This window comes from Schistocerca piceifrons, chromosome 4, assembly GCF_021461385.2.
Source record: "Schistocerca piceifrons isolate TAMUIC-IGC-003096 chromosome 4, iqSchPice1.1, whole genome shotgun sequence".
In the NCBI taxonomy this organism is placed as follows: Eukaryota; Metazoa; Arthropoda; class Insecta; order Orthoptera; family Acrididae; genus Schistocerca; species Schistocerca piceifrons.
This window is the reverse complement of record NC_060141.1, coordinates 415,669,342-415,691,884: the sequence shown is the minus strand read 5'-3', so window position 1 is coordinate 415,691,884 and position 22,543 is coordinate 415,669,342.

Below are 22,543 nucleotides of genomic sequence, written 5' to 3'. Positions count from 1 at the left end.
CAGGACAAGACGATAGGTACTGCTTCCAGTCTTCTGCAACATAAACTAGGAATAATTAACTTCGAAAGTTCTCTTCCTAGTAATGATAATTACCTGTTCTCTCTCGTAGTACGACAATGCAGATGATGATGCGGCGGACGTCTTCTTGAACATAATTGCCGTGCATCCGAAGATTTGACGTAATGGTTACTGATGCGAATTGAGGAGAACATGTGTACTTGAAGCTCGTAGTAATAAAACACTTTTCTTCAACGAGCTATCCAGTTTTTATTTGTTAACCACATATAGAACAAGATACCTCCGGACACCACGGCGGACGATAACAGAAGAGCTATGTTACAAGGGTTAAAACAAGAGAGGTGATGTAAAAAAATGTGAAAGTAAAGCGTTTTTCATTTTTCCGCCGCCCTCTCAGATTACAATAACGCTACGTTATATGAATTAATATACCTTTGGCGCAATTAACTGGCGTCTGTGTGAATTAATACACCTCGTTTGTCTGTACATATAAACCTTATAGGTACCTACAAAACTTGTGTACGGGTATTTTGACTCGCTAACTAGAGTTTTGTTTCAGTAGCAATAGGTTCTTTATCGCGCTCTTTTTATTTCAATTGTGTTTCGCAACGAATTCAACGACAACAACAAATTAAAATTGCACAGTATTCTCTCATAATTAACAAGTAGACGCATTTCTGATTCTATGGCTCACATCAGACTACATGAGATTATGCAAACATTGTCACGAACAGACGCAAGTGAAACGGAATATAATTGATGATATTCTACAAAATACACAAATACTACTTCCATTAAAATACTTTCAACTCCAGCAAGAATATTCTTTCCTAATGGGAGTACTAGGTTGTCTGCTAGCACCGAGATTCACCGCCACCTTCTCTCCATCAATAACAATACAAACACAACACTACAACGGCAGAGTATTCCCAACAGGACCTTGTCCAGAACAGTAATGGGGGATTTACGTATTCACCTTAATGTTCACGGCTTGAGTGTGCAGCTTCCTTTGATTTTGAACGATATTCTCCTAGCAGAAAACAAAAGTTGCAGAAGTTACAAATGCCGGCCGGTGTGGGCGAGCGGTTCTAGCTGCTTCAGTCTGGAACCGTGCCACCGCTGCGGTCGTAGGTTCGAATCCTGCCTCGGGCATGGATGCGTGTGATGTCCTTAGGTTAGTTAGGTTTGAGTAGTTCTAAGTTCTAGGGGACTGATGACTTCAGATTTTAAATTCCATAGTGCTCAGAGCCATTTGAAGGTACAAATCATACGACATTTATAGACACATCATTAGACCACACTGACGATTACCCACAGAGTGCTCAGTAACTTCTGTGATTTAATGTAGGGCACCCAGTGAAAGGTGAATGTGCTAGGTTCACGATTACTGATGACTCGTCCAATGAAAGTGAGTGAAAACCGGCAGGACAAAATCAACCAGTCAGCAAGGGCTGAAAGTTCAAATGTAAAGGTGAATGTCATACTTTTTTGACACGTTTTCACTCGACATTACATGAGCAGTGCAAAAATAAAAATAGGAAGCCGATTCTCGCTATGTTGTTTACGTGTTAAGCCTAAATCTGTTTTGCTAATCCAATCAGATACCAGTTTTCGGGGTGTCAGTTACTTTACGCGAATTATTTCTCGAAGTCAACTGTTCCGATTTAGTCAGCACTACTGGAACTTCAATTTTTCTAGTGTAGCTATAAGTATCTTTCTAACTTTCTTAATAAAGAACGAGTATGATTTCCTTACTGATATCAATTAACTCGAAGAACGAGACTGTTCAAGAAGAGATGCCGAAAAATAAATGAATAAATAAAAATCACTTTTCTTACGCCAACCTAGATCATGCGCGTCGTGATCTCCGGTAGAACACTGCAGTACTGCGACATGTTTGATATTCCGAATAGCTAGAAAATTTTAGAACTGGTAAATAAATATACATTCCTGTTTCCCGCCAAGAACTAGCGAATATTTTGTGAAGCAACTAGTTCCACTCCATTCAGCACTCCATTCGCACTTCCGTAACTCTCCACACTCAATAACGATAGAATGTGTTATTTAGAAAGCAAGTAGCAGTCTGAGAACCAAATCACCATTCAAATACGGTAATACGTTTATATTGGAATATCGATCGCATAATTTGAAATTAGGAAAACCTGGAAAAACAAGTCCAGAATCAATACTAAAGTGTTTAAATGGCAACATGAAATGGTATTGGAAAATCGATTTATGGAAAATCAGATCTGAGAGTAAACCAACTAACCGTAGCGCAAGCGACATGAGCGTCCTAAGGCACTACCATCTGCAGTTGGAGGTTTATCTGCTGCAATGATCGAAAAGCAAAGCGTGTTCCAGAATGTTTATGTCATCAACCTGTAAGTTGTCTAATGCCGTCAAGTATGTGATCCTATCCGCTGGTAGGATTTTCAGTTTTTTGTGACCATATGTCCAACAATCAACATAATAATATTTTCCTGAAAAGCCTAATTTCTTGCGTTTCGCACTCTTGCCGAAGGCCCGGAAGCCTTCTTCGTCCTTTTCCTGGTTTTCAGTCGTGCAACGGAACGCCACTAAGATGCTAGGAACACAGATGTAGATACAGCGTCGAACCATGCAACAAACATGCAGATTTGAAGACCTGTATTTTACGTACATTTTCAGTGTCGTGCCAGGGGATTCCGTGAGAGCTCCTTCAATTGTCTACCAATAATTTCACGTTTGCCTTCAAACTATATACGATCTAGCGGGAGAGATGACATTCAGCAAATTAAAACACACACAAATTTTTATTGTGTTGTGGAACAACGCATTTGTGCCACCGAAGTTTTTTGAGGAGTTCCCCATTGGTTTTAAAGAAAATGCTGGACTGATAATCTCCTCCCAAGTAGATACTCGCACGGGAGATTTCCTCTGTCGCACTACTAGTGAAACATGGGCAAAGGAAACTAAATTGTGAATGTATGAAGTAGGAGTAGGGAGCATTTATAATGGCAGTCAAAATTAACAATACTTGATACAAATTGTGAATAATGAATGTAGGAGGCATGCAGCGAAGAATAATCAGCTCAAAATAGAAAGAGACTGATTGCCACATCAAATCAACATATAGAAGTCCATTTCAGCACTCTTAGGCAATGTAGCACTCTCTTCAGTTATTTAACGCCTAAATTAATAACAAATCGAAAAGAATGAGACTGTGCTGAAAAGTAATGCCACCGAAATATTTATTCCGTTCACAATGTAAGTTAAAGTATTACATGCATATTTCGCGGTCGACTTTCCCGCTTCGCTGCCGCACGTTACAACGTTCTGACGTTAGAGGGCTTAGAAGTGTAGCGCGTAACATGGTAGTGTGTAACGTAATTATATCGGAGCGTGAGAAACTGCGTGCTGTAATTGAGTTTTAGATTCGAATAGTTCGTTCAGATATGGAACACCTTCTAATTCAGCAAGACAATATCAGACCACACACGAGCGCTGCGACATCTGGAACAGTCCGACGCACCGAGCGAGGTGGCGCAGCGGTTAGTACACTGGACTCGCATTCCAGAGGACGACGGTTCAAACCAGCATCCGGACATCACGATTTAGGTTTTCCATGATTTCCCTAAACGCATCAGGCAATTGTTGGGATGGTTCGAGTGGCAGGGCACGGCTCACTTCCTTAAATAATCCGATGGGACTGATGACTTCGCTGTTTGGTCCCTTCCCCCAAATCAACCAACCAACAGTCCGACGCCTTGGGTTCACTGTCATCGACCATCCTCAATACAATAGTGACTTGATCTCACCCGATTTCATCTGCTTCCAAAACTTAAAGAATACCTTCGAGGACTTCACTTTTATAGTGATTAAGCGGAGCAAGCAGAAGTGAGGTTGTAGTTCCGTCAACAAAATCATTATATAGTGACGGTATCAACAAACTGGTCTCTCGTTGGGAGAGGTCAAGGTTCGCAGGAGAGCTTCTGTAAAGTTTGGAAGGTAGGAGACGAGGTACTGGCGGAATTGAAGCTGTGAAGACGGGTCCTGAGTCGTGCTTGGGTAGCTCAGATGGTAGAGCACTTGTCCGCGAAAGGCAAAGATCCCGAGTTCGAGTCTCGGTCTGGCACACAGTTTTAATCTGCCAGGAAGTTTCATATCAGCGCACACTCCGCTGTAGAGTGAAAATTTCAGTTCATAAGGTTTCTTTTAGTTAAAAAACTGTGGTATCACCGCCAGACACCACACTTGCTAGGTGGTAGCCTTTAAATCGGCCGCGGTCCGTTAGTATACGTCGGACCCGCGTGTTTGCCACTATCAGTGATTGCAGACTGAGCGCCGCCACACGGCAGGTCTAGAGAGACTTACTAGCACTCGCCCCAGTTGTACAACCGGCTTTGCTAGCGATGGTTCACTGACAAAATACGCTCTCATTTGCCGAGACGATATTTAGCATAGCCTTCAGCTACGTCATTTGCTAGGACCTAGCAAGGCGCCATTACCAGTTACTATTGATACTGTAATAATGTACCGTCAAGACCGACGTTCTTCATTAACGGATTAAAGTTAAGTATTCCACCATCTACGTCCGTTTTTCTAAATTCTAATTTCCTTGTCCTGTTCCAGACCTCACGCCAGCCTGCGTGAGATAAAACGCGTGCCTTTCGGCTTCCTCTAGTAAAACGGTGTTGGCTCTCCTGCCAACCACAACAAAAACGTTACGAGTGTTCACATTAAAAATTCGGAGGCATTACTTTTCAACACGCCGTCATACATTTATAAGTGGATGTATGCATGTGTGTGTGTGTGTGTGTGTGTGTGTGAGTGTGTGTGTGTGTGTGTGTGTGTGTGTGTGCGTGTGTGTGTGTTCAATATCTCCTCTCAAAGCAACGGATCTATTCCAACCAATCCTGGTACACGTATCTGTGAAGAGCCACTCTGAAGGTAAGAACCATCTCCCTCTCAAAGCGGTGCCGGTGGGTGTGAAAAAGCATTGAAGCTCTCGACGCAAGTAGCCAGAGTTTAATGATACAGTATTTGAAAATGAGAGCACTGAGATACTGGTAACAAACTTAACAGGTAATTTCCAACTTTTACGAGATTGGTGACCCCCCTCCCTTCCCCTTCCCACATACACACACACACACACACACACACACACACACACACACAAAATGATGAAAGTAAAAAAAAAAAGTTTTTCACTTACTATATTTTCGCTGTTCAAGCAGTAAAACTGTCGAATCAGGCATGACGATTCAGTTTATTATTTTTTTACTACTAACTCTATTCGCAACATATTTTGCAAAAGGATTCAAATGGTTCAAATGGCTCTGAGCACTATGGGACTTAACATATGTGGTCACCAGTCCCCTAGAACTTAGAACTACTTAAACCTAACTAACCTAAGGACATCACACATCCATGCCCGAGGCAGGATTCGAACCTGCGACCGTAGCGGTCACGCGGTTCCAGACTGAAGCGCCTAGGACCGTACGGCCACACCGACCGGCCGCAGAAGAATTTACATATGTCGCTGAATCTACCTGTACTTCATTGTACGACACATAGTTTAGGAGATAAGTCGTCATAAACATTGAGATGCATGAAAAACTGCTGCGTCGGCCATGACGTTTTAATTATCACTTACTTGCTATGAAATATATTGGCAAAACATTTCGCAGACGGTATCCGCATATACCACTCCATATACCTGCAAAACTATATTATTGTACTACACACAGTTCAGCAGATACAACGTCATAAACATTGAGCTGCGTGAAAACGAAACCGCAGAACGAAATTCGCTAGAGACAGAAATATGTATACAAATATTAGTAAAATATGTTAAACACATGTGAGAAGTGCGTGGGCGGGCAAAGCTGAGGTTAAATAGCTACTCGCAAACCCTTGGATTGATTTCAACCAAACTTGGTATGTACATTAATTACCACCTGGAAACAAATCCTCCTGTTGGGTTGGTGGTGATAATGTGGAGCAGAAGGGAGCAGGAGGAGATGGACAGATAGAGAAAGGGGAGGAGGAAATGGATACAGATCAGGTGAAGAGGAAATGGAGAGAGAAATGGAGAGAGACAAATGGACAGGGAAAGGAAACACGAGGAGATGAGCAGGGGAAGGTGGTGGGGGAGATGTACAAAGTGAAGGCAGAGGGAAATGGACAGAGAGAGGGGGAGGAGGAGACGGACTAGCAGAGAGGGGGAGGCTGGTTCAAATGGCTCTTAGCACTATAGGACTTAACATCTGTGGTCATCAGTCCCCTAGAATTTAGAACTACTTAAACCTAACTAACCTAAGGACACCACACACATCCATACCCGAAGCAGGATTCGAACCTGCGACCGTAGCGGTCGCGCGGCTCCGGACTGAGCGCCTAGAACCGCTAGACCACCGCGGCCGGCGGGGGGAGGGGGGGAGAGGGCGGGGGGGGGGCAGGCTGGGAGAGATGGACAGAGGGACAGGGGATGAGGAGATGGGGCAAGGAGGAGATGTGGGTGTGGAGGAGATGGGGCTAGAGGAAGAGGATGACATGGACAGAGAGGAAAGAGCAGATGGACAGAGGGTGAAGCAGCATATGTAATGAGAGGGAGGGGAGCATATTTTTGACAGAGAGGAGAAGGAGCAGATGAACAGAGAGAGGGGCCAGAGGAGATGGACAGAGAGTGGGGGCGGAGTAGGTTGACAGAGAGAGGAGGAGGAGGAGGAGAGTGACAGAGAGAGGAGTGGGCAGGAGGAGTTAGATTTAAGAGGGGGAGATGGACAAGTGGGAAGCAGCAGATGGAATAAGAGAGGGGGAAGAACCGATGGGCAGAGAGAGGAGCAGCAGGAGATGAAGAGAGGGTGGGTTGACGGAGGGGTGGGTAGAGATAGAGGGAGGAGGAGATGGACAGAGAGAGGAAGTAGAAGATGGGCAGAGAGAAGGAGAAGGAGCAGACAGACGAATAGAAGTTTGGAATAAATGCATATCTGTGCAAAGCCAGGTAACCAGCTAGTGTATACAGCATAGCTTTGAATCCCTCAGCGAGACAGTCGTAATGTAGGCGCCACTACAACAGAGCGGTATCTGTGGAGAAGTCAGGCAAACATTTGTTTCCTGTCAGACAAACATTTGTTTCTGGCAGAGGGACAGAAGGCTTTTCAGTGCTTGTAGGGACGACAGTGTGGATGACCGATTAATCCAGCGGTGTAATATCAGTCAGCATGTCCTTGTTCCGCTGGTACTGCGAAAGGCAGCAAGCAACGCCTAACTACAGCTGTTACTTTTGCCGAGGGCGTGCAGCTCTTCTGCATGGTTAAACGATGATGTCATCACCTTGGGTAAAATTTTCATGACGTGGAACGGTCCCCCATCTGCCTATCCAGGTGAGGACTAGTTAGAAGTATGTCATTAGGAAAAGCAAATTTGACGTTCTACAGGTTGAAGCACGAAATGTTAGATCCTTTAATCAGGCAGATAGATTTGGAAATTTAAAAAAGGAAATGGATGGGCTGAAGTTAAACACAGTGGGAATTAGTGAAGTTCGATGGTAGGAAAATAGCACTTCTTGTCAGGTGAGTACAGGGTTATCAATACAAAACCAAATAGGGCTAGTGCGGGAATATATATAATATTGAAAAAGAAAATAGGAATGCGGGTAAGGTATTATGAATAGCATTGTGTACGCATGTAATATCTCTTTATATTCGATGAATTATTCAGATACAATTCTACCCTTGAATGACGTTTACTAATTTTCTATCTTCATACTTGCAGAATCCATGAGAAAAGTAGTTCATACAATAGCTATGCCATGAGCGCATAAGTATTCTTTGTAGTACTCTCTCTGGTGGTTGTAAGAAAAGAAAAAAAAAGAAAGGGAGCTTCCGAGATTGTCTTCGTGCCTATTAGCCTGAGCTTGGTTGGAAGAATTGTAATCTGATTATTGAGATTTATGACAGAAGATAACTGAGACGAAACTGTACGATTAAAAGGGAAGTATATATAGACTGCTCCTTCAAATAAAAGGAGTGTATTGGAAATTTGAGAATTAATGATATTTATCGATATATTGCGTAGTTGTTAATCAGAAGGGAACTTCCGAAAGACTGGATACGAACCTGCATTTAATAATCCAAGAGCTCCATTACTTCTTCGGAAGGTTAAACTTCATCAAAGCCAAATATCCGCTTGATATGAGGTTTCCCGACTGATTATACAACGCTCCCAAAATTACGAGGCATTTTATTTGTACAGATTAGCAGACTGCTGCAAAGCACGAGCCTGCAGAGAAGAAGAATCATCGCCTGATTTCATTCTAACAAGTAAAATTTCAGAATCATTTTGAGTGACTGAGCTATGACTGTGTTTCCTATCATGAATGATTGATTGCTCGAACGAATTGAGAGCTACAGAATTTCGTAGAAAAGAAGGAGGAAAAATTACAGTGGCGACCGTGACAGGACTCTCTTGGATTGTTATATAACATATGTATTTTCTGTTTCATGAAAACCAACGAGAACGAGAGGTAACTAATCTGAAGAGAGATTCGGTGCCTATAGTAAAAGATTGCTGATACCAAGAAACGATTTCAACTATTGGACAACACCGAGACTACAGAACAAGGCCAGAGAAATCTAATTTTTTTATCCTGTAGTTAAAATAGTTTGAAATCGATTTAGAAAGAACTTTTTTCCAGATAGTAGTTAGATTGTAGAACTGCATATTGTGTGATTTTCGTATCTGGGCATTGAACTCTATACCATCTGTTAAGTAATTTGAAAGTTAAGTGTGTCTACGACAGTAAATTTGAAACTGTATTTAGTGATTAGAACCTGATATTGACAGTTATTTAATGGTATTGACTAGAGCGGCATTTAAAATGTCATTGAATCAGCAACGAGAAGTGCAACAGCCTTCAGCTGTTTGCGCAGGAGCAGAGGCCACGGATAGCAATTCTGAGACTGTTGTGGCTAGCGGTAGCAATATAAATAACCCCGCTGGTTCAGAAAACATTCATACAACAGCTGATCAGACTGTTGTTGACACATTAGTTGTTATTATGCAACAGTTGTCTCTATTAGCCGAAGGCCAAGCGGAGGTAAAACGAGACTTATCCGTTATACAAAATGAACTCCAAAATCAACTAGCCGAAAATCCAACAGAGTTACAAAGTCAGTTAAGAGCAACCTTTATCGAATTAGATCAGAGATTAAATACCCAGACACAGGAAATAAAAGAACAGGCAGAAAGGACCGAACAGAATCTTATTGCTCAAATTGAGCAGGTCCGCCAACAATGCCAAGAAAACAATAATAAATTAAAAGCGGAACTAACCGAATACGTATCCGTCAAAATTGACACGATACAAAAACAAGTAGAACTGTTTCCTCAAGTAATACAAGCTCAAGAGGACATACAGTGTTCCGTATCTATGATACCAGAAATTATAGAATCCCAAGATAATCTAAAGAAGCAATTTGACGACGAGAAGGAAAAACAGGAGACAGTGGAACATAGAATGAATGTACTTGCGGGGAAAGTTTTCAGAAATGACATTAGAGCGGCAAAATTTTCCTTCGGAAACCATAGAAGAAACTGTGAAAGTAGCTTTACAGTCAATTTCAAAGAGTTCCGAGGAGAATTTTTTCAACAAAGGGTTAAAGGAAGTTCGAGAACAACTTGGCGAAGAATTCTCGCGTTGGAAAGAAAATATCGAAAGATCACTAAATCTCTCGCAGGAGGATTTAGAAACAGCGAGAAGTAGGAAACAACATCCTCAATCTGCGCGTGACATTCCGTCCACGTCAAGATTCGATGTACACAGAACTGGAACGTCACAAGTTAGATTCGATATAACGGATAGCCACAGGGAAAAGTACGAACAGGATGATTTTTGGAATCGTAGTACCGTTGAGGAGAAAATGCTTAAACAGAGACAATTTCAAATCTTTAACCCTTACAAAAAGAATGTTCATCCTGTAGTCTTTATTCGAAGTTTCAGAGGTCTATTTCCACGATCTTGGACAGAATGGCAAAAGATTAGTTTTGTATCTGGATATATACAAGGAACAGGAGCATTGTGGGCATCCGAACAAACATCTTCTTGTAAATGTTACAAATAATTTGAGCAGACTTTTCTAGCAAAATATTGGTCTGCTGGAGTACAAGAAAGACTTAGGCAGGAAGTATTATATCCTGAGCCTTTCTCATTTTCTAGAGGATCTCTAAAGAGATATTTTGAGAAATACATTAATAAATCTTTGTATTGGGATGTACCGATTCCTTTGCCGGATATACTTAGAATACTCGTATTGATATAATTGAGGAGGACAATAAAAGGGCAAGAGAAATTTCATATCAAAGAAGAGCAATAGAAGCGAATGCGAGATGCAACGCGAATGGGAATGGCAGTAATGGTAGCAGTAACAATAATCATAACGAACTACACTCTCCGAGGAGACTTAGAAATGGACAAAATGCACACAATAATTATTACCATAATGGAAACTTTAGTAATGGTGCAGCGAGGGGCTATTTTAGGAACAGTAGGAATGTTAATAGATATAATCCAATGTATGGCAACACAGGACAGTTCTACCAACACCAGCAGAACAACAACAATAATTACACGAATCAAGCAAGACAACATAGACAGAATTCACCACAACAACCAATAATCACTGAAGTAGCTGAAGAGACAAATACCAATCGGACCAACAATCAGTCAAACTAAACATGACCGCATCGTGCCCCGGAGGAGCGGTCAGGGGATCTGTTATGGGCGAAACAGTAAAATTACAATTGTTAAGATATAATGATGGTGAGCTGTTGACTGAAGAGTTAACAAAGGATTTAATAACGTGTCATAATGACAGATCGAGTGTTCCGGTATCGGAAGTATTTGTTGAAATGGAGGAAGTTCCAACGAATGTGATATTGGACACCGCCGCTTCCGCCAACGTCATCTCAGGCGCTCTTTTTCGGAGAATTATTAGGAAGAAGAAGGTACCAATTTTGCCAGTACAGAACTGCAAAATCATCGAAGCTGTTGGAGCACGCTCTCCCAATGTCAAAATACAAACACAATTAGAGATGAAAATGGGAAATGTAGCAATAAAATGCACGTTCCTTGTAGTGGAGAAGTTATTAGTGGACTGTGTTCTTGGTATTGGGAGTATGCAGGAGTACGAGTGTCAGATTGATTTTTTGGAAGGAATAGTTAAATTTAGATTAAATGGAGAAGAGAGAGCACTGGATTTAAATAGAAAGGAAACTGTGCATGAGAAATATTGTCGCGGTGCCATAATTCAATTAATTGACACTACAAACGGTCGCTGGAAGGAGCTTTCAAAGTATTTGATACAACAAGAGGACTTTAACCAAACAACAATGATAAAAGCTAGTGAATCAAATCAGCTTACCGGAGAACAAAGGCAGCAGCTTCATTATTTGTTAGGGGCATATGAAGAGATTTTGGATGAGAAACCAGGAATTATTAAAGGGTATATTTGTCACCTACAAGTGAAGCCACATCAGACTTACTGTTACACGCACTATCCGATCCCCTGGCGTTTAAAACGATCTGTTCAAAGGGAGATAAATAGAATGTTAGAATGGAACTTGATTGAGCCATCAAGTAGTCCATATTATTCTCCGCTCTTAGTCGTTCCAAAACCTGGAGGCAACGAGAGAGATTAATAAAATAATAGTACCTGTAAGAACTCATCCGGAAAATATAGATGAATTAATTCAAAATTTCCAGGATGTTTCGTACTTAACTAGTGTTGATTTGAGAAGTTCGTACTGTCAGGCCCAAATGGATGAAGAATCTAGGAAATATACCGCATTTATATATGCTGGGAGAAGTTAACAATTTAGAGTTGTCCCGTTCTGACTTAATATTAGTGCTGGAATATTTATTTCAGGGTTGGATTATGTTCTTGGACCAGAATTGTGTAGTCGTATAACTGTGTTTGTTGACGACTTATTAATAGCCACGAAAACATGTGAAGAGCATTTGCATATTTTGGAAAGGATTTTTGCTGTTTTCAAGAAAACCAGAATTACAGCAAACTTACAAAAGTCTCATTTTGCGTTACCACAAATTAAGTTCTTAGGACATTTGATAGATGCGAAAGGTATCCTGCCTACCGAGAAGAAGATAAGTGCAATTCGAAATTTTCCATCACCACGGAATAAAAGACAGCTGAAGGGATTTATAGGTATGGCATCGTTCTTCCGTCGTTTCATAAAGACTCAAGCCATGAATTCTGAGGCATTAAACCGGCTTCTACGGAAGGATGTGCCATGGCAATGGACTGAAGAATGTGAACTAGCTTTTCGAGAAATTAAAGACCAACTCGTTAACGCATCCTTATTATATCACCCTGATATGAATTGTGAGTTCTGTCTGTCCACGGATTCATCGGATGTTGGTTTAGGTGCTTGTCTCTTCCAAATAAGGAAAATAAAAGGGGTACCAACATTCTGTCCGATAGCATTTGCTAGTCGAGTGTTATCGCCCAGAAGTTTAACTATTATTTATATGGTTCGAAAACGATTGTGTATTGTGACCATAAATCACTAACCTTTTTGCAAACATGTAAATTATTACATCCTAGACTATCACGTTGGACAATGACACTACAACAGTACCAATTTAAAATTATTCATGTGTCTGGCAAAGAAAATATTATTGCGGATGCACTGTCAAGATCCCCAGAAGGTTTAACGCCGGAAATAGAATCAGTAAATACTCCGGATTTTCCAGTATTATTGTTGCAGGCCATATCTACAAGACTTATTATGTACATCTTTGTAGAGATATGGGAAATTTACAACGAAAAGACCCTCGATGGAAGAAGATAATTCAGCTAAAGGAAAAACAAAGTTCAAGGGCTAGTTTAGATCGTTATAAATTAGTACATGGAGTATTATTCTTCAGACGTGGGAAGGACAACAATCCACGGTGGTGTGTATGTATCCCGAAGGAATATGAGGAAAAATTAATTTGGTTTACCCACTTATCATGGGGACATTTTGGTGTAATTAAATGTGCCAATAAAATAGGAGCATACTGTTATTTTCCGAATATTCGGAGAAAAGTGCACCAAACAATACAAAACTGTTTACTCTGTCAAAAGGCAAAACCGGATAATAGAGGTAGTAAGCATGTTCTGCATTCAATTATTCCACGAGAGCCAAGGGCGTTAATTTCGTGTGATATCTGCGGCCCTCTCCCACGATCAAGAGGAGAAGTCAAATTCATTGTTGGATTCTATGACGTGTTTACAAAATATGTAAAACTATATCCATTAAAGTGTGCTACTGCCAGAGCTGTTGTAGTGAGATTGGTGCGTGACTACCTTCCGCATGTAGGTTTACCGAAATCCATAATTACAGATAATGCCAGAATTTTTACTGGATTTAAATGGAAGCAAACACTAACACAACATGGTATTCGACAAATTTTGACATCATGTTACCATTCACAAGGTAGTCCAATAGAACGAGTTTTCCGAGAATTAAACCGATTTATGCGTACATACTGTCACAGTAAACAAACATCATGGGCTGATTATTTGTCAGAATTTGAACAAATATTTAATAATCTGACACATACCTCAACTAACTTTACTCCAACAGAGCTTATGTTTAGTCAGATTGAAAAGAACTTCTGGATAAACCATCTGCCAAAGTATGAAGACCAGAATTTAAAATGGGAGGAAAAGATTCGACTCGCACTTGTCAATTTAACTAAATAGGCAATACAACGGAAATTGACATATGATAAACGGATTCACCGGATTCAGACGTTTCATCTTGGAGAAAAGGTTTTATTGAGGCGACACATTCATTCCTCGAAACTGATGAAGAACATAAAGAAACGGAATCTTATTTATACCGGACCATATGTTATTGTAAATATACCAAATCCTGGATCATACTTGTTGGCATATCCCGAATCGAAAAGAATAAAGGGATTATTCCCGCATAATGATATTAAGAAATTTTTTTGAAGGATCGTAGATCTGTGATACCAAATATGGAGAAGAATTTAGAGTGGAATTTGACTATGAGTCGAATGTGTATATAAATATCAAGAAGTTTATGTTGTCTAGAGGTTAAGAGACAGTGAGATTACTCCTGTGGTAGGTTAGGAGACAGTGAGATTACTCCTGTGGTAGGTTAAGAGACAGTGAGATTACTCCTGTGATAGGTTAAGAGGCAGTGAGATTACTCCTGTGATAGGTTAAGAGACAGTGAGATTACTCCTGTGATAGGTTAAGAGGCAGTGAGATTACTCCTGTGATAGGTTAAGAGACAGTGAGATTACTCCTGTGATAGGTTAAGAGACAGTGAGATTACTCCTGTGATACTTTAGCACAAAAATTTTAAGATAGGTAGAAGAATTTGTTAATTACTAGTGTTTGTAAGCGTGGACTATGAGCAGAAGCCACAGTGATATACAATGAAAGTGCATCTACATTTCCTCAAGACACGGCACTTATGTGAGGAATGAGTGTGAAACTTGAACAGTGTGGGATATGTAGGTAAATACGCTGTGTGTCTGATGTGCGCTGTTCGCGCAAGAAAACAAATGAACTGTGAAATGAAGCAACAGTCGATAATGTCAATGTTGCAAACAATTGAAGAAACTCTCTGGTTGCGCGAGAGAAAATTATTATAATTTTTAGATTTTTTCATTATGCCTTCTTTACCAGGAGAATTAATTTAAGAATTTTAATTAACATTTTAAGAAAAGCAGTTTGTGTGTTTCATATTATGGACATAGTTGTTGAAATATATTTCCATAAATGTTCATGAGAGGATGAAGAAGATTCTGCGAGTGGATGATTTGTTAAATGAACATACGTCATCATTAATGATATTTATTTGCAAGTGGATCTACAAATCAATTAATTATAAGAATAATGAAAAATTTTCAAATTATTCCTTTTGTGGAGTCAGTGTCATATGCCTATGTTCAAAATTTTTCATCAGGTGTAAACTTAAATTTTATCCATAATTTCGTAATTGGAAGCAAACCTCGGACAGATTCAACGCTCTACTTCCACCTGCACTACAACAAAACGAAGATTAGATTAAAAATTTTTTTGAGAGGAAGACATTCGATATGAGCTACAACAAAATTTAAATGCCCACAGTCTATTTGGCAATGTTTTGGACAATCAGCAGTTGCAATGCAAAACAACTTTGGTATTGAGGACTACAAAAAAATTCGTGATTGTCAGGACTGATGGATATTCCAGTCTAGTACAGATGGAAGAATATAAGAATCCACTCTGATTTTGAGTTCAACGATGAAATATGGACTTCGTTGCCTTAATCCACTCTCTTCCAGGGATTTATTCAGTCAGAACCTTTTCTTATTCCACTTTAAACCTGTTTCATGTTCACGTCCCTGACCATCTGTTCCTGAGATCATCTTCCTGTTTCTACGGCACGTTACCAGCTTCTATCCTGTACCATAAGCCATCGCCTGTCCTCCGTGCCGCCTCCACCAAACGCTGTACGTCGCCTACCCGGTGTCCGTATCCACTGTTCCTGTTCCATCGACTTCACAACGAGATCGCCGGCTACATCGTCGAAAGAAGAATTTTGAAATTTTCTTTTTTTTGAGCAATATTGTAAATTTTTTTTTTGGCTATGAGGCACTTTTCCTTCGATCTAATCTATGGAGCTTCTATATCTTTCAAAATTACTGGATTTAGACTTTCCTATCTTCTTTAATACCTGAGCTGGGGTCTATTCTTCCGGGTTTTCCAGGGTTTCCCTGTGAAGGCCAGTTCCCAAATGGGTAGACCTTTTTCGTAATTACACCAATCTACATCTTCCCTGGTTATGTACTCGGGATGCGGGTATACCCCGGTACATGTAAAAGCTACTGCTTAGGTATTCTCGTAGCTTATTGTTTTAACATGTTACCAATACTCTCTATAGTAAAATTCTACTAATTCAAAATATTCCTCTTTTGAATAAACAACCCAACAAATTTTTTCTGTTAGCTCGCAAAGTGTATTATCATTAACTTTGCTCGCTGCGAGGGGCAATTGTAATATCTCTTTATATTCGATGAATTATTCAGATACAATTCTACCCTTGAATGACGTTTACTAATTTTCTATCTTCATACTTGCAGAATCCATGCGAAAAGTAGTTCATACAATAGCTATGCCATGAGCGCATAAGTATTCTTTGTAGTACTCTCTCTGGTGGTTGTTAGAAAAGGAAAAAAAAGAAGGGGAGCTTCCGAGATTGTCTTCGTGCCGATTAGCCTGAGCTTGGTTGGAAGAATTGTAATCTGATTATTGAGATTTATGACAGAAGATAACTGAAACGAAGCTGTACGATTAAAAGGGAAATATATATAGATTGCTCCTTCAAATAAAAGGTGTGTATTGGAAATTTGAGAATTAATGATATTTATCGATATATTGCGTAGTTGTTAATCAGAAGGGAACTTCCGAAAGACTGGATACGAACCTGCATTTAATAATCCAAGAGCTCCATTACTTCTTCGGAAGGTTAAACTTCATCAAAGCCAAATATCCGCTTGATATGAGGTTTCCCGACTGATTATACAACGCTCCCAAAATTACGAGGCATTTTATTTGTACAGATTAGCAGACTGCCGCAAAGCACGAGCCTGCAGAGAAGAAGAATCATCGCCTGATTTCATTCTAACAAGTAAAATTTCAGAATCATTTTGAGTGACTGAGCTATGACTGTGTTTCCTATCATGAATGGTTGATTGCTCGAACGAATTGAGAGCTACAGAATTTCGTAGAAAAGAAGGAGGAAAAATTACACGCATAACCATGAGGCAAACAGACACGAAGCCAACACCCACCACAGTAGTACAAGTTTATATGCCAACTAGCTCCGCAGATGATTAAGATATTGAAGAAATGTGTGACGAAATAAAAGAAATTATTGAGAGAGTTAAAGGAGCCGAAATTTAATTGTGTTAGGGGACAGGAATTCGATAGCAGAAAAAGGAAGAAATGGAAAAATATTAGGGGAATATACAATGGGGGAAATAAATGAAAGAGATAGCGCCTAGTAGAATTTTGCACAAAGCGTAATTTAATCATCGCTAACACTTGGTTTAAGATTCACGAAAAAATATTTTATACGTGAAAGACACTTGAAGACACTGAAAGGTTTCAGATTGATTATATAACGGTAAGATAGAGATTTCGGAAACAGGGTTTAAATTGTAAGACATTTCCAGGGGCAGACGTGGATTCTGACCACAATTTACTGGTTATGAACTGTAGATTAAAGCTGAGGAAATTATTAAAAAGTTTGAAATTAATTAGATCGAATCTGGTTAAGTTGAAAGAACCAGAGGTTGTTGACAGTTTCAGAGGGAGCTTTACGCAACGATGCTAGAACAGGGTAAAGGAGTACAGTAGCAAACGAATGGGTAGCTTTAAGAGATGAAATAGTGAAGACAGCAGAGGATCAAATAGGTAAAAAGACAGCACCTAGTAGGAATCCTTGAATAACACAGGAGATATTGAATTTTACTGATGACAGGAGAAAATATAAAAATGCAGCAAATGAAGCAGGCGAAAGGGAACACAAACGTCTAAAATATGAGATTGATAGGAAGTGTAAAATGGTTAAGCTGGAATGGTTATAGGACAAATGTAATTATTTAGAAATATATTTCACTTGGGGAAAGATAGATACAGCTTACAGGAAATTTAAAGAGGCATTTGGAGGAAAGAGAAGCAGCTGTATGAATATCAAGAGCTCATATGGAACACCAGTCCCAAGCAAAGAAGGGAAAGTTGAAAATGGAAGGAGTATATAGAGAACATATGCAAGAGAGGTGAAACTGGAGAAAATACCTTAGAAACGGTTGAAAGAATGTATGATGAGTTAAAAGAATTTATTCGGGTAGTTAACGGAGAGGAAAATTTAGTTGTGATGGGAGACAGGAATTCGATACTAGGAAATGTAAAAAGAACAATCTGAATTGTGGTAAATGCATGAGAGAGGAAGCCGCATGGTGCAATTATGCACAGAGCGTAATTTAAGTATCACTAACACTTGGTTTATGGCTCACGAAAGAAGGTTGTATGCTTGGAAGAGACCAGGAGACACTGGAAGGTTTCAGATTGATTATGTAGTTGTAAAACAAGATTTCGGAACTGCATTTTAGCTGTCATATATTTCGAAGGGTAGATGTACCTTCTTAACACAATTTATTGTTCGTGAACTGTAAATCAAAACTGAAGAAATAGAAAAAGTTAGGAAATTGAGGAGACGGGACCTGGGTAAGCTGGAAAAAACAAATGTTGTTGAGAGTTTCAGAGGGAGCTTTAGGCAACAATGGGCTGAAACAGGGAAATGAATACAACAAAAAATGGTAGTTCTGAGAGACAAAACAGTGAAGGCAGCAGAAGATCAAACGGGAAAAAGACAAAGCCTAGTATAATTCATTGGATAACACAGGATATATTGAATTTAATCTATAAAGAAAGAAAATATAAAAGTGCAGCAAATGACATTTAAAAACTGAGATTGAGAGAAAGTGAAAAATGGTTAAGCAAGAATGGCTAGAGGACAAATACAAGGCTATAGAAGCATGTACAACGAGAGGAAACATAGATACCGCCTAAAGTAAATTAAAGATACCTTAGTAGAAAAGAAAAACAAGTATACGAATATCAAGAGCTTACTTGGAAAACCAACTCTAAGCAAAGAAGAGAAATCTGAAACGTGGAAGAAGTATGAAAGAGACTATACAAAGGAGATGATCTAGAAGGCAATATTATAGAAAGGGAAGAGGAAATAGATGAACAGGAAGAGGTAGAAGATATGACCCTGTGACAAGAATTTCACGGAACACTGGAAAACCGAAGTCTAAACAAGGCCCTGTAGTAGACGACACTCTCTGAACCACTAATAATCTTGGAAGAGGTCCTAATGACAAAACTATTCCATCTGGTGTGTAAGATGATTGAGACAGGGGAAGTACCCTCAGATTTCAAAAAGAATGTACTAATTTAAATTTCAAAGAAAGCAGGTGCTGACAGGTGTGAATACTACCGAACTATCACGTTAAAAAGTCATGGCTGCAAAATACTGACACGAATTATTTACAGAAGAAAGGGAAAAAAACGGAAAGACTACTATGGTTTCCAAAAAAAATGTAGGAACGCGCGAGGCAATACTGCCCCTACGACTTATGTTATAAGATAGTTTAAGGAAAGGCACAACTGTGTTTATAACGTCTGTAGACTTAGTGTAAGCTTTTGGCAATGCTGACGGGAATACACTTTTTAAAATTCAAAGTATGAGGAGTAAAAATAGGGATCGAAAGGTTATTTACAACTTCCACAGAAATCATATTGCAGTTATAAGAATCGAAGGACCTGGTAGGGAAGCCATAATTGAGAAGAGAGTGAAACAGGATTACAGTCTATTCCACATGTTATTCAATCTGTACATCGAACAAGCAGTAAAGGAAATCAAGGATAAAACTGGAAATTGAATTAACGTTCATGGGGAAGAAATAAAACTTTGAGAAATGGCGATGGCACTGTAATTCTGTCAGAGACAACAAAACACTTAGAGGAGATGTTGAACGGAATGGACAGTGTCTTGAGAGAAGGGTGTCAGATGAACATGAACAAAAGAAAAATACAAATAATGGAATGTAGTCAAAATAAATCAGATGACGTTGAGGGAACTAGTTTAGGAAATGAGACACTAAAAGTAATAGTTGGGATTTGCTATTTGGGCAGTAAAATAAATAATGATGGCCGAAATAGAGAAGGTATGAAATGTAGACTGGAAATGACAAGAAAAACGTTTGAGGAGAAGAGAAATTTATTAACAAGGAGGAAGAATTTAAGTGTTTGAAAGTCTTTTCTAAAGGTATTTGTCTGGAAGGTAACCTTGTGTGGAGGTGAAACATGGACGATAACCAGTTCAGACAAGAAGGGAATAGAAGCTTTTGGAATGTGGTCCTACGGAAGAATGCTAAAGATCAGATTGATAGATCGCGCAACGAATGGGGAGATACTGAGTAGAACTGAGGAGAAAAGAAGCACAACTTGACTAGAAAAAAGGATCGACTGATAGGAAACTATCTGAGACATCAAGGAATCATCAAGGAAAGTGCGTGTAGGGAGCAGTAAAAATTGTAGAGGGAGACCAAGATACGAATACACGAATACAGTGCGCAGGTTCAAATGGATGTAGGTTGTTGTAGTTATTCGATGAAAAGGCTTGCACAGGATAGAATAACATGGAGAGCTGCTTTAGAGCAGTCTTCGGACTGAAGATGGGTGCGTGTCTGTATCTGTGTGTGTGTGTGTGTGTGTGTGTGTGTTTCTTTTGAACTTTTTATAAATTTAGACATTAAATAATGGAACAGAATGCTTGGTCTCCTCTGACTAGGAACTGTGAAGTGTACCTCAGGTGTTCAAGCTCTGTGTCCCCATAAAATGAATAGTTCATCATCAGTAGCGCCGTATACTGACATTCAATGTCACTTTTTAATAACCGATACACTAGCTTTTTGTTTGATGTGGGAATCCATCTGTTTCTGTTTCGAGTTAATTATTCTTCTCCGCAATTTCCTTCATTCGTTATTCATAATTTGATTCACATATTGTCTGCTATTGTATATGTTCCCTTCTTCCGCTTTATGCAGTGGCAATTGGACACCTTTGCATATGTTTCACTAACCTGCTTCGTTCTCTGGCAAGGATTTTCCGTAGTCTTCTTTTCTCCACTAATTTTTGTGATACAGCTGCAATTCAGACTGTGTATGTTCATCTAATTTGTAACATCCCTCGAAGCGTCACACTTCAAATGGTTTCAGTTCCTTTTTCTGAAAATATCCCAATTAAACTCTAACTTCCATACATACCTATACAGTATCAAAAATAAATTTTTGAAAACCGTTGATGTCTTCATTTTTAAGGAAAGCGAAAATTTTATGTCACACGGCTTGCGTCATCTACGTCCTTGCTATCTTTGCATCGCAATTATTTCACTTGTTCTATTACACCTTTCTAATTCAGTATTGTTTTCAATACTAGCATTCATCATTCTTGTCTTTTCTGTGGTATATCCTTAACACATAACCTTTGCTGATCAATTTGCCTGCCACTAAATACTCTTTCTAAGATTCCTTTACTTTCCCGGGGAGAGTCTATATCCTATTACCATTATCTCGTGTTCCCTATGCATTTTTAGTCCTGCTCTCAAATTTGCTTTCAATTTCTTTACGTTTCTCTTCAACGTACAAGTTCAGCAGAAGTAAAACTAGCTGTGCCATCCACTTCCGTACTTACAATATCAGTTTATCATTTTAATTTTCGACTTTTGTTGCTGCAGCTTCGTCTCTCTCACGGCGTGTCACTTAGTGATCAACCAGCTGTCCATCTGGACTCGTTTTGTAGAGGTGTGGCTTCAAATTCGGGCCAACCAACGCACATTTACGTTCTCCTTGCTTTCCTAAATTACTTCGGGCGACTGCCGAAGCTGTTCCATTGGAACAACGGCCGATTTCCCTTCCCACGCTTGTCGAATCCGAACTAATCTTCTTGTCGTCCACACCCATTAAATTCCAGTTTTCCCTTCTTTTCTTCCATCAGAGGATAACTATAGATCAGCGTTGTTCAAGATACATGCAGGAGGCGGACGAAAATATGGAAAAACAGCTAGAAATGTGTGCTTGAACATCATTGCAGATGCTAGCCAAGCTTTTAGGTTGAGCTCTTATATTTGACCACGAGTGACACCTGTGCTTTGTTCTCAACACGTTGCAGTGCCAGCTATAGTCAGAGCAGTGTTCCGTGTAGTTGTGAGTGCATTATGTCTAAGCTAAGTGAAGCCGAACACGGGAAATTTGTTAGCACTGGTGTGAAGGGTGCTTCCGCTACCAAGCTAGACGAACTATTTGGTCTTTCAAGATGGACCGTATCGAATAATAATATATCCTATTCAGGGGAAGTGGAAAAACATCATTCGATAAGTCACAACACGGACGGAAATGTGTATTGAGTGATAGTAATGGTCCGTCGTTGCAGAGGAATGTGACGAAAAATTGGAGAGAAATAGCTGCAGAAGTAATTCTAGAAAACCCTGTCAGCACCAAAACTGAACGAAGGGAGTTCCACAAGCTGGCAACTGCAGGGCGATCTGCGTTGTGCAACACATCAGTGTTTCACATGCCCGTATCTCGAAATCGCGGTGTTGAGGCCGTCAAAACTTGAGTATGGAGCAATGGAAGAAAATCATTTGGTCTTATAAATTTTGTTCCACACTGTTTTCAACTTCTTACCGAGTTTACATCCCATAAATAGAACATGGTACGAACTCGATCATAATTTGGGAGGCGTATTTTGTTATTCCACTGGCATGATCAGGTCAATCCCATGGTAAGAACTTTGTTTCCCAGGGCGACAGCGCCCCTGTTGACACAGCTCGCTGGTTTTGTGAGCACGAGGATACATTGTCGCATCCCTCCTGCCCACTGCAGTCACCA